We start from the raw sequence: 12,050 nt of genomic DNA on the forward strand, positions 1-12,050 counted from the left end.
AGAAGGGCCTCCTGCTGATACAGCAGCCCAAGCAGAGACAGTTGGACATAAAAATCCATTTCTGTGCGCATACTGGGTATGGCTGAGGCCTGGGAAGGAAGTGCCAAAGGCATAAGTGTTACGAAACAAGAAGGGCTTGCACTTTTAGGTGAGGAAATCAGAACATCAGTTTATAGCAGAGTTCGAGACGGATATGTGGTGTACACTTGTAATTCCAGCACTCTAGGAGGCTGAGGCAGGAGAATCATAAGTTTGACCCAGCCTGTGCAATTTAGGAAGACCCTGTCTCAAAATAAAAAGGCCTAGAAGTGTAGCTCAGTGTGAAGGCCCTGGGCTCAATGCCCAGTACTGATCAATCCCCAGTTCTGGGGCTGGGGGGAGGGAGGGGTTATTATTTATGGGTGGTTTTTATTATAGCATAAAAAGAAATTTAAAAAAGAGAAGCCAAAAGAAAATGGAAAACTCCCAATTCATGCAATTATTTGCCTTATTAAATCATTGTCAATGTGGTTTAGTCTTTGTCCAAATAAGACACTGCAACAAAATACACACAAAACTGCAACCATGAAACTAATTAATTAATGCAACCAATATCTGTTGCCTGTGTGTGATGTGCCAACTGCCTTGGAGATGCTTAAAATATACAAGAGAACAAAACAAAGGCTGCTACCCTCTGACGCATTCATGCATGGTAGTGGAGGAGATAGACTCACCCAAAACATAGTGAATAAGCAGCTGTTGTGTTGGATGATTGCAGTGGGGATAATCGAGTACCTCAGGGCAGGGAGACTGGGCGTGCTAGGGTAGGTCCGGGATATTTACAGTATTAAATAAGGAGGCCAAGGCCAGCCTCACTGAGAAAATAAAATTTGAGTAAAGACTTAGAGGAAGTAAGAGCATTAGCTAAGCAGGTGTCTGGGGGAAAGGACGTTTCAGGCAGAGGGTGAAGCTCTCTGGGCAGGACGTGCCTGCTGGGTGTTGCGGGGTGGGGGGGGGCACCGAGCAGGACGGCGGTTGAGGGGCAGATCTTATAAGACCGGAAAGTGTGAAAACTTGGGCATTATTCTGGGCAAAATGGGGAATCACTGAGGAGTTTTGAGCTGAGAAGTGGCAGGAACTGAGAGATTTTAAGAGGACTCTTGGCTGCTATGTTAAAAATTACTGCCTAGGGGCTGAGGGTGGAGCCCTGGGATAGAACTCCTGACTAGCAGGTTCTAGACTGCAAGGCCGGGAGTCAGTCCTCCTGTACAGAAAGAGAAACAAAGGAGGAAAGAAGGGAGGGAGGGAGGGGGGAGAGGGAAAGGATAAAAAGGGAGAGGGGAAGGGAGGAGGTAAAGAAAGGGGGGGGTGAACCTGAAGACTGAAAGTTCAAGGGCAGCATAGCAAGACCCTGTCTCAAAAAACAAACCAGATACCTCCAGCCACATCCTAAGACTCCCAATCCTTCTGCGCTCTCAAAAATAAATAAATAAAATAAAAAAGCAGAAGGAGAAAGGAAGAGCGCTGCCTAGGGAGGACTAGCAGAAGGGAGTAAGGAGATTCTGAGGGCGAAAGGTGACTGTGGCTTTGATCAGGTAGTGACTTAGAAGTGGAGGAAGGACCTCTGATTCTAGATGTAGTCTGAAGATACGAGAGAAAGAGGAGCCCAGGGTATCTCCAAGGTCTGGTACTTGCCCAGCCAAAAAGACAGAGTGGGCCATTGACCATAGTTATTAGAAATGCCGGACTATAACTCTAGCAAGACTATAGGGCCAGAAGTTGCTTTATGTAGTGCAGCCTGAAGTCTATTCATTTGTTTATTTTTTTAGTATTATGAATTGAATGCAGGGACTTCCTGGTTTGTTTGTTTTTTTTTTAAAGAAAATTTTTTATTTTGATACTGGGTCTCACCAAGTTGTTAAGTTTCTCAAATTGGATTCTGGGTTTATAATCCTCCTACCTCAGCTTCCCAGAGTTCCCGGCTTCCAGGCATGTGCCACCATGCCCAGAAGAAATCTCTAACACTCACTGCCTTCCCTAAACACGTACAGTAAGTCACTTATCAAAATCCATTTTCACCATGGCAGGACTTAATTCTGAATAAACTCTGTTAGATAGAACCAATCACTGCAGATACAATTTATTTCACTCTCCTGGCAATAAAGAAGAAACAGTCTTTTCTAGCTTCATACATATAATCCTTTCAGGTGATTTTTAAAAAAATTATAGTAGCTTGACTTCTTAGATGTTTATTTAAAACTAAGAGCAACTAATATTTATTGAGGACTTATTAACAGGCGATGTGCTTGATATTCACATATATTTACTTCCCAGGGCCTTAAAGCTGGAATGATTTCCATTTGAAGTGTGAAGAGGTTTAGAAGACATTTAAACATTTTGGCGGGGCCAGTCAGTGGCAGAGGTCAAGGGCTTTTGAAACTGTATGCGCTGTCTCTCCACTTGACTGCTAAAGAAGGCCAGGGAAGGGATATGAAATTGTCGTATTTTCTTTTCGTTTTGTATCATTTGTTCTTTATTGCTCGTAGGATTTAGTGAAGCTTCCATCTTGCCTCCTGTGTCGGAGAACAGTGTGGTTTTATTTTATTACTTATTCACTCATTTGCAGGGCTGGGGTTCAAATCCACGGCTTCATGAATGTTAGGTAAGTGCTCAACCTCTGAGCTGAAATCTAGCTTCTAATCCAGCACTGCTCAAACTGTAGTGTTTATATGAGCTGACAAAGGTTCTCTGCTCTACTAAACTTTAGTCAGGAACTTGCTCCTCTTCTGTGTACTTCCTTCTTAAAGCAAGGGTTGGGAGTGGTGCATGACAGCAGCACTTGGGAGGCTGAGGCAGGAAGATCACTGTGAGTCTGAGGCCAGTCTGGCCTATAGAGGGAGACCCTTTCTCATATCAAACAAACAACACGAGGAAAGATGATATTAAGAACCCTATTAAGTCAGGTTAGCAAGAACTGCCTACTTTTGATATCTATCCAGCCTCAACATCTGATTGGTTTCCTCACCCACCCTCACCCAGGTAATGTCCTATAACCTTGCTCATCTTCAGCGAGAATCCTGTCCAGTGGGAGGGGCCGGCTCTCCCTCACCCTTGTTGTTTCTCTTAGTAAGTTTTCATCCAGGGACTTCCACCCTGGTCTTTGGCTATGTAATCCCCACTTGCCCATGCTATATTTGGAGCTGACCCCAACCTCTCTCCTTATTGCAAAATCCCACTGTAGTGTTCCTCATACCTACTGTGATGGTCTTAGATAAAGTTTGAATTTTTTTTTCTTTAACAGAGTCATCTATGGAGATTTTTTTAAAAAATGCTGTTTCTTATTTGGTTAGTGAGTAGGATGGGGCCTGAGATTTTTCTTCTTTTCTTTTAAAATTTTTTTGAGACAAGGTCTAGGCCAGCCTTGAACTCACTATGTGCCCCACGCTGGCCTCAAACTCACAGTGATCCTCCTGCCTCAGCCTCCCAAGTGCTGGAATTACTGGCGTGCACCACCACACCTGGCCGGGACCTGAGATTTTGTGTTTCCAAAAAATCTTTACTAAATGCCAGGGTTCTGAGTGTGCTCAGCCACACTTGTAGTAGCAAGGGGCTAGAATGATCTTTGACCTTCTTTAAGCTCTAATAGCTTCTTCTATTCACCCCAAAAGACTCTGCTTCTGAAATACTTCCCCATGTGCCTTTTTTCCTCCTTCAGGGTTGGGGATTGACCCCAAGGCCTTGCACGTGCTGGGTAAGCCCTCTGCCCCTGAGCCATATGTATAGCCCTGCCATGATGATCAAATGGTAAATTTACTTTATCCCGTCACCCCAAGTCTAAGCCTCTGTTTTCCCATCTGTTTGTTTCATTTTCTCCAGCCTGTCCATCTCTCTCAATAATATTTAAATTTCTGGGCATTTAAAACTCTTTGGATGAACACTGAATGTTGTGCCTCAGCCAGTTCATCTCTGCCAGAGCTAACTGGAGGGGCTGAGAGATTTGCCACAAGTGAGTTATTTCAAGGTGGTGAGGGTGACACATGCTCCTAAATTTAGAACCTAATGAACTTCTCCTGATTAAGGAGTTACTGTCTTCCACCCTTCCACTCTTTGTGTAAAAAATTTAACACACACTTGAGACCGATTATTTTTTTTCCTGTGTTAGAACTTTCAAGCAGTTCCTTTTTTAAAGCAACTTTCCCCCCCACAGTATCCTGTTTCCTCAGAGGGGAGGTAGGCTGTCCACCCTCCGAGCTGTGATTACCAGAGCCAGCTTCCCCTGAAGTCTTCACATCTCCACATCCAGCTAGCACACTGTTTCTGAAAATGTCTAGGTAAGGCAATATTTTCAGCTTTGGGGGCCACAGGTTCTCTGTTGCCGTTACTCAACTCCATAATGCAGAACAACCATAGGCAACCAATGTGTGTAGTTGTGTTCTAGCTTAACTTTATTTTCGAAAGCAGAAAGCATGCTAGATTGGGCTGCCAGCCCACAGTTGGCTGACCTCTGATCTGGGAGCACGTGGAGGCTGCATCAGTCTGGTTACAGCTCCTGGGAATTTGGAACCAGGACCCTGTGACTGAGTCTGGCAATAACTGGGGGTTGCTGAGCAGCTGGATTGGGCACAGTGGGTGGGGCAGAGGGGAGAGCCAAGACCAGTAGTGGGGACAGCCAAACTGGGCCTCACATCAGCGGGCAAGGGCACAGAAAGGCCAGTCTGCAGAGTGCAGCAGACACCTGAAGCCAAGACTGGAGTCCAGAAGCTGAGGGAGAAAGGAGGCCAGAGAGGTCTTGTTTTGATAGCCGAGGTTCCCACCGTAATGTGTTCTCATAGAAGCCCTGCCTCTTTTTATATTCATGTCTCCTTTACTTCAGCCAATTGGCATGACTTTATGTTTCTTGCCACCAGAGAGGGCGTAATTTGAGCAACCTTCTCCACTCCAGATTCCCCAATGCCTACAGCTCTCTGTCCCACACAACCATGCGTTCACAGCACCCAGATTTTCGAAGTGTGGTTCCACCAGTCTACTCTGCCTTACCATCTCCCTCCATCTTTGCTCAGGCATCGCTTCCCATGTCTGAGTTAGTTAGCTCTTGGTTCCTGTAGTAGTCAACTTTTCAATACCACACAGAACACCTCAGGTTGGGGACTTAGCTCTGAGTATCTGGAGTGCTTGCCTAGCACATGCCAGGCATGTTCACTTCATAGAACAAGGGTGGAGGACCATAAAGACTACTTTTTAAAGACAAAAGATTTATTGTGACACAGGGTTCTGGCAGCTCAAGGATGAGGGGCTGTGCTTGGTGATGGTCTTGTTGGCAAAGTCCCAAGGCAGCTCAGGGTAGCACGTGGCAGGAGACGGGAACAACGCATTGTCTGTGTGCTGCTTGGTCTCTCTTCTTATAAAGCCATCAGTATTCCATCATGGTGGCTCTGCCCTAAGGACTTTATCTAATTCTAATCACCTCCCAAAGGTCAGAGTCAGATTAAACTGATGCTTAGCATTTCCCAGGGGAGATTAAACTCCAGCAGGAGTTTGAAGGGATCAACCATATCTACTCAGGTCTGCATTGCTCTTTATATAAAGCCCTATCACTGCACTTGTAACACCACATTATATTTTTTGATATAATAATACAGACTACTTGTCTGTAGTTTTAACAACAGCCTTCGTCTCTATAGAGCCCAGAGGATGGTAGGAATTTAATACATTCATTTAATGAATGGGGCAAAACTATATAAGGGTAAATAAATCTGTTAAATAGGGGTAGGTTCTAGCCAACCTGAAGATTCAAGACCCTTTGATATTTTTTCCAGCCTTACGTATACGTGCTGCCAAAGCAAATACTTTTTTCAGCCTTATGAACCAAAAGTAACATAACTATTGAATTTGTTCATAAGTAACAGACTCTAGGAATGTACTTTATAGGCCCTTCTTTGCAATTCATTAATAGTTGTTAGAGTTTAGATCTAAAATGTCACCCAAAAGTCCCATGTGTTCGGAGGTAGGAATTTCAGAAAGTAACTGGATCACAGGGCTGTAATTTCGTTAGTGGATTGATCCATTGATGAGATCCTAATCTGATAGCATTATTGGAAGGTGACAGAAACAGGAGGTTGAGCCTAGGTGAAGGGAATGGATCATGGGTGTGTGACCCTGGGGACCATAACTGGTCCCTGGTCCCTTTGTTTCTGGTATTTCCTTGCCCTCTCTGCTTCCTGGCTGCCATGGGGTGAGAAGCTTTCCTTTACCAAACCCTCCAACCATGATATTTCTGCTTTGGAGTCAACCAATCATGGACTGAACCCTCTGAAATCATGAGGCAAAATATAACTCTCCTACCTTAAATTGTGTGTCAATTATTTCATCCCAGGGTCATAAAGCTAGCACAACAGTTTTGTTCAAACTTATATTGCTGAGTTTATTAGCCTGCACACGTGATTAGTAATTGAATATGTTAACATCTTGCGCTAGAATTGTAGATTTCTTGCCAAATGAAATCTATCATTATGAAGTCTCCTTTTATCTTCAGTGGTGTTTTTTTTTTCTTAGAGTCTGCTTAATCTGATATTAATATAGTGATTCCAGACTGATTTTTGGGAATATTAAATGGGTTAGTTTTTTCCCATCCTTTTACTTTCAAAGTTTCTACATTTTTATGTTTCAAGTATGTCACTTCTAAACAGCATGTAGGAGGGTTTTCGTTATTTGCCCTGTCTGACAATTCCTGGTAGTTGGTTACAGCAATCTGTGGCTCCAGATTTATTCTACCTTTTAGTATTTATACCCTTAGATAACTCCCTCCCCTTGACTCAAGGATGGGTCTATAATGACTTGTTTTGTTTTGGCCTAGAACATACTATGTAGCCCAGGCTGGCCTCAAACTCTAGCAGTCGTCTCGCCTCACCCTCCCTGTGCTGGGTGCTTTATCTGACAGAACTGGCAGGAGTGACCATGTGCTAGTTTCAAGCCTAATCCTCTTGAGAGCCCGGGGAAAGTGTGTAAGAAGTCAGCCCGTTCCTCTGAGGAGACTGCAGGGAAAGGCCATCTGGAAACAAGTCTTGAATCTACCTGCAGAACAATGAAAGAACCCAGCTGACAGTGAGAACCAACACACACACACACACACACACACACACACACACACACACACACACACACAGGAAACACACACACACACACCCACACACACCCACACAGGATCAAGTTATTCCAAGATAACTCCAAGCCATTAGAACCAGGTGCCAGGTGCCAGGCATGAATGCAGAGCAATCTGAGCTCATTCCTACTGGAACCAAAGGTCTAGGCTGCCTGTCACTCCCATACCAATAGTCACCAGACCAGTGTTGGTAGAAAACAATGAGGTTTATTCCAGGTCAGCCCTGAGGAAGACAGAGGGGAAGGCTCCTCAAAGCTCCATCTTACTCAGGCTCCGGGGCGTGAAAGGTTTCCATGGCAAGGGAAGGAGGCAGTGAGGCTGCAGTGTCTCCTTCTCAGCTTCACAATGGATTCCAACTTCCAGCTACTTCCTAAGGTAAGTTGTTACATGGGTCATCTGGGTTCCAGGACGCCAAGAAGGGTTTAGCAGTTACCATCTAGATAGGGCCTCCTCTTTAGACAAAGGATTAGAGAGGGGTTGAAGGGCAAAAGAGAAGGGGAAGCCTCTGTTATAACGTCAGTCTAGCAGCTATCTGGAGAAGAGAGGCGCCGTCTCCATCGGGTCCTCTCTGATGACCTGCAGCTTGTGGAAAATAACAGAATCCAATATCAACGCACTAAATTTTTAGGTAGTTTGTTACATAGCAATTGATGAGCAAAAGAACTGTCATTAAGCCAGGGTCTGTTTTCACTTAGTATAATTAGTGATACATTTGGTTTGAAATCTATTATTTGGCTGGAGATGTAGCTCAGCAGTAGAGCATTTATCCAGCATGTACAAGGACCTAGGTTCAATCCCCAGCACCAGCAAACCAAACCAAACCAACAGAAACTTAGCTACTTTCCTTTGCAGGGCTGGGGGATCAAACCCAGGGCCTCATCATGATAGGCAAGCGCTCTACTAGAGCTATAACCCTCAAAAGTACTTTCTATTTGGCTGTCCTCTGTGCTGATTTTTCTTATATCTTATATTGAGATTATTATTTTTTATTAGTCCATTTCCTCCCACCTCCTTCAGATTAGAAATTGCTTAGAATGATGATCAACTTTATATACCAATCTAGATGTGCTGTGGTACCCAGATATTTGGTCAGTTATTCTAGATGTTTCTGCAAAAGTATCTTTTAGATGAGATTAATGTTTAGTCCCAGTCAGGGATGAGGTCTGCCTCTATTATGGAGGACAGTGAGCTTTTCCTCAATAGCCACTGATCTAAACATTAATCTAATCTTATTTCAGTTTCATCCCTACTCATCCCCTCAACTCTTTCTGGAATGGAGGACAAAGGAACTTTCCCAGGCTGCCATCATTCTTCAGACAATGCTTGGTGATTCCTGATTAAATTGTTGGCTCTTGCGGGTTGTGGGGGCGCACGCCTGTAATCCCAGCACTCCGGAGGCTGAGGCAGGAGTATTGCCACAAGTTTGAGATCACCCTGGGCTACACAGTAAGTTCAAGGCTAGCCTGGATTACATAGTGAGAAAAAGAAAAAGGTTAGCTTTCACATAACTTTAAGATGGTATTTTAAACTTTCTGTTGAAAATTTTCTAGTTTTGTATTTCTCCACACGAGGATTGCGCCGAATTACTGTCAGTTCCAGAGCTTATAGGAATGTAGATATTATTAGATGTAAGTGGTTGCTTTTAAGAGTACATTGAAAAAGATCCCTAAGGAGCAAAATTAGACTTTTATTCATAATTCTTTTTTTTTTTAGCCTAAGTGGCAGGCCAGTGCTTAAGAATGTTGTACCCCATTTTAGATATTATATAATTTAAGAAAAGTTACTTCTTTTGTTGGCAAATATTATTGTGTGTCACCTTTTTACCAGAAGCTTGCCTAAGAAGTGAGAGTATAATAGTTGGGTGTAGGTATAGTGGCATATACCTATAATAACGGCACTCAGGAGGGTGAGCCAGGAGCACTGCCAAGAGAGAGGCCAGACTGGAATACACAGCAAAACCCTCTTTCAAACAAGAAGAAGAAGAAGGAGAGGGAGAGGGAAAGAGAGAAAAAGAAGAAAATGGGGGAAAATAAAAGCTGGGTGTGGTAGCCCATGTTTATAATCCTAGTTACTCTGGAGACTGAAGCAATAAGTAATTTTAAGAAGGGATGGGAGCCAGGCATAGTGGTACATGCCTGTAATGCCAGAATTTGGGAGGCTGATGCAGGAAGATTTCAGCCTGGACTGCATAGGGAGACCCTGTCTCACAAAAAAAAAAAAAAAAAAAAAAAAAAAAAGGAGAGGGATGAAGCTTTATGGTATAGGGTCCCTGGGTTCTTCTATCCCCAGTACAGCAAAAATTAAAAAAAAAAAAAAGACTATAAAGATGAAAAAGAAACAGTCCTGTCCTTAAAGCCTTTGAAGTCTAGATTCCTTTTCTTTTCTTGTAAAACAGGATTTCACTATGTAGTTCACGCTGACCTCAAACTCTTGGTGATCCTCCTGCCTCAGCCTCCCAAGTGTTAGGATTACAGGCATGTGCCATCATGCCCAGCCTAGATTCCTTATTAATGAACTCATCATATCATGATCCTGAAAGTTTTTAATTAAAAAAGTCTTGTTAAATATATATAGCATTGTACAATGATAAATGCACTTACTGATACTAGGATGTTGGAGTTGTGTTCACTGGTGATGAAGAATGATTCCGATATCATGGATGGAGGAGGTAGGTTGTAAGCAAACTTATTTAAAAGCATAAAGGCAGGAAAGCTCCTGCTAGATTGGAAGGGGTTGAGTAGGATCCCCACAAGGACTCTTTGTCTAGGGGGTTTTTAGGGTTTAGAAGGGAGCTTGGGCAGTTGTGTGACGTGATCTCTACCCTACAGGGAACTACAAGTACACACAAGGGTCCAATCTGTGCAGTGCTCACACTGAACCCACGCAGAGCCCATGGCCTGTCTCATCACACTCTGCAGAGGTCCCAGACAGCCAAAGGACACCTGGCAGGTGTTTTTGTGAGTTCTCTGGAGGGTGATGACTCAGCAAACTCCATTTGGGGCTTTCTGATCCCATTTTTGGGCTGCTCTCTTTACAGCCTAGTAGAATCCTAACTCCTGCCTCACTGATTTGCTACATTACAACATAAACGTATATTTGAGTTCCTAGTACTTTTCAGCCCAAATGATGGCATCTTAAGAAATATATTTTCTAATGTATTTGTCTTCTAGTTCAGTTTACCATTGAGTCTGGTCCTTTGAAATATTTTGGAGGAAGAACAAAGCTCTGCAAGACATCTAAATGCTAGGATCCTCTCTTGCCTAAAGAAATAAGTTCTGTTTTTTATCTTTTTGCTCATGTAAACTGGGAAAAGCTATTCTCTCTGAATCATCATTTTGATCAGAGCTTTTCCTTGGTACGTGTTTAAAGTCCAATAAAATAGCCTCTTTGTACATATCTCTGAACTTTAAAAGTGTAACAGATTTGCTAAGAGATTTGAGCCTTACTGAGATTATTGCATGCACCCATCCTGTCTAGGTTGGATTGTTCAGTGGAGAGGAACAACACAGATAATTTAACAGATAAGGGTGCAGTGGATTCATATTTAACTTTGGATAAGTAATGTCACTTTTTGGGTTTATTTTCTCACAATGATAGATTGAGCTCCTGGATGATATATCTGAAATATTTTTAACGATCTCAAATCCTATGATTCTTCTAGACTTGAGGAAGACTGTTTAGCCCCTTGAGGTAAAAACAGATGGAGAGGGCCGGGGATTTAGCTCCGTGGTTCTACTGTCTGCCTTGCAAGTGCAAGGTCCTGAGTTCAATGCCACGTTAAAAAAAAAAAAAAAAAAAAAAAAAAAAAAAAAAAAAAAGAAGAGGAAAAAAAAAAAAAAAAAAATAGAAAAAGAATAATGAAGAGGGCAATAAAGTTCAATATATCAGGTATGACATTAGATTAGTGCATACCTTTAAGGAGATGAAGACGTAGATGTTAGTGGCCACCATGGCAGTGACCAGAGTAGAGAGAAAACAAGACTGAGGCCTGGGGAGGCTAAGACTCCTGGGAACCACTTTCAACCTTCCTTCCTCCGCACTTCCCTCTTTTCTACACTCATCCTCTAGGAATTGCTTTCATTTGTCCACAGAGGCAACAGTGATCGCTCTGAGGGAGTCTGCAGCTACTCCTGCTCATTTGAAAAGCACCGCACCTCAGCCTTGTGGCCTCTTCCTCTGGACGCAGCTGTGAGGCCTCTGGGACCGTGGAAGTAAAACAAACAGAACCACAGATGACCTTGGACGTGTCGTAGAAGTGCAGGGTTTTCATTTGTGGAATGAAAGGCTCCAGTATTCCTAGTTTTGCTTTTAGCTTTTTTTTTTTTTTTTTGCAAGACAGGGTCTCAAAATGTACTTCAGGCGGTCTTAAAACTTGCAGTGATCCTCCTGCCTTCATCTCTCGAGTGATGGAGTAACCAGTGCACACCACTGCACAGCTCCTCCTTCATTCTGTTTTGGACTCCTCCTGAAGTCTTTTCTTCTCTCAACACACACTGACTTTAGTTTCTACAAAATTTCAATGAAGCAGCCTAGCATGGTAGAGCGCGCCCGTTAGCCTAGTAGTCTGAGAGGCTGAGGCAGGAAGACGGCAAGAGGGAACCTAGCGTTGGCAATTTAGCAAACAAGCAAGACCCAGAATAAAAATACAGGATGTGTGAAGGGGCTAGGGATGTGCCTCCCAAGCCACACCAAGGCGGAGCGCTCTGGGAGAGGGTAGCACCTTGGGCAGCTCACACCGTCACTGCAGCCCGACACTGGAGGACACCCCAGCCCAGCCGGCCGCGCAGCTCTCCTAAAGCGCGCGGGGACTGGCGAGGCCTTTCCACTTTCCCGCCTCGTCGGAATCCCGTCCTCTACCCTCGGCCCGCGGCCCCACCCTCGCGCCAGCACGTCTCTGACGCCCCGCCCCGCC

General features: G+C 43.8%; 1 long non-coding RNA gene across 1 annotated transcript; it reads left to right on the top strand.

Annotated features, from left to right (window-relative positions):
- The first annotated feature begins 4,203 nt into the window (after positions 1 to 4,203).
- On the top strand, positions 4,204 to 8,555 carry LOC117285744. The gene is made up of 3 exons (XR_004516882.1): positions 4,204 to 4,310; positions 7,355 to 7,513; positions 8,377 to 8,555. It is a non-coding gene; the product is annotated as an uncharacterized LOC117285744 (long non-coding RNA).
- The last annotated feature ends 3,495 nt before the right edge of the window (positions 8,556 to 12,050 follow it).

This window comes from Fukomys damarensis, unplaced genomic scaffold (assembly GCF_012274545.1).
Source record: "Fukomys damarensis isolate Sample0158 unplaced genomic scaffold, DMR_v1.0_HiC HiC_scaffold_2, whole genome shotgun sequence".
Lineage (NCBI taxonomy): Eukaryota > Metazoa > Chordata > Mammalia > Rodentia > Bathyergidae > Fukomys > Fukomys damarensis.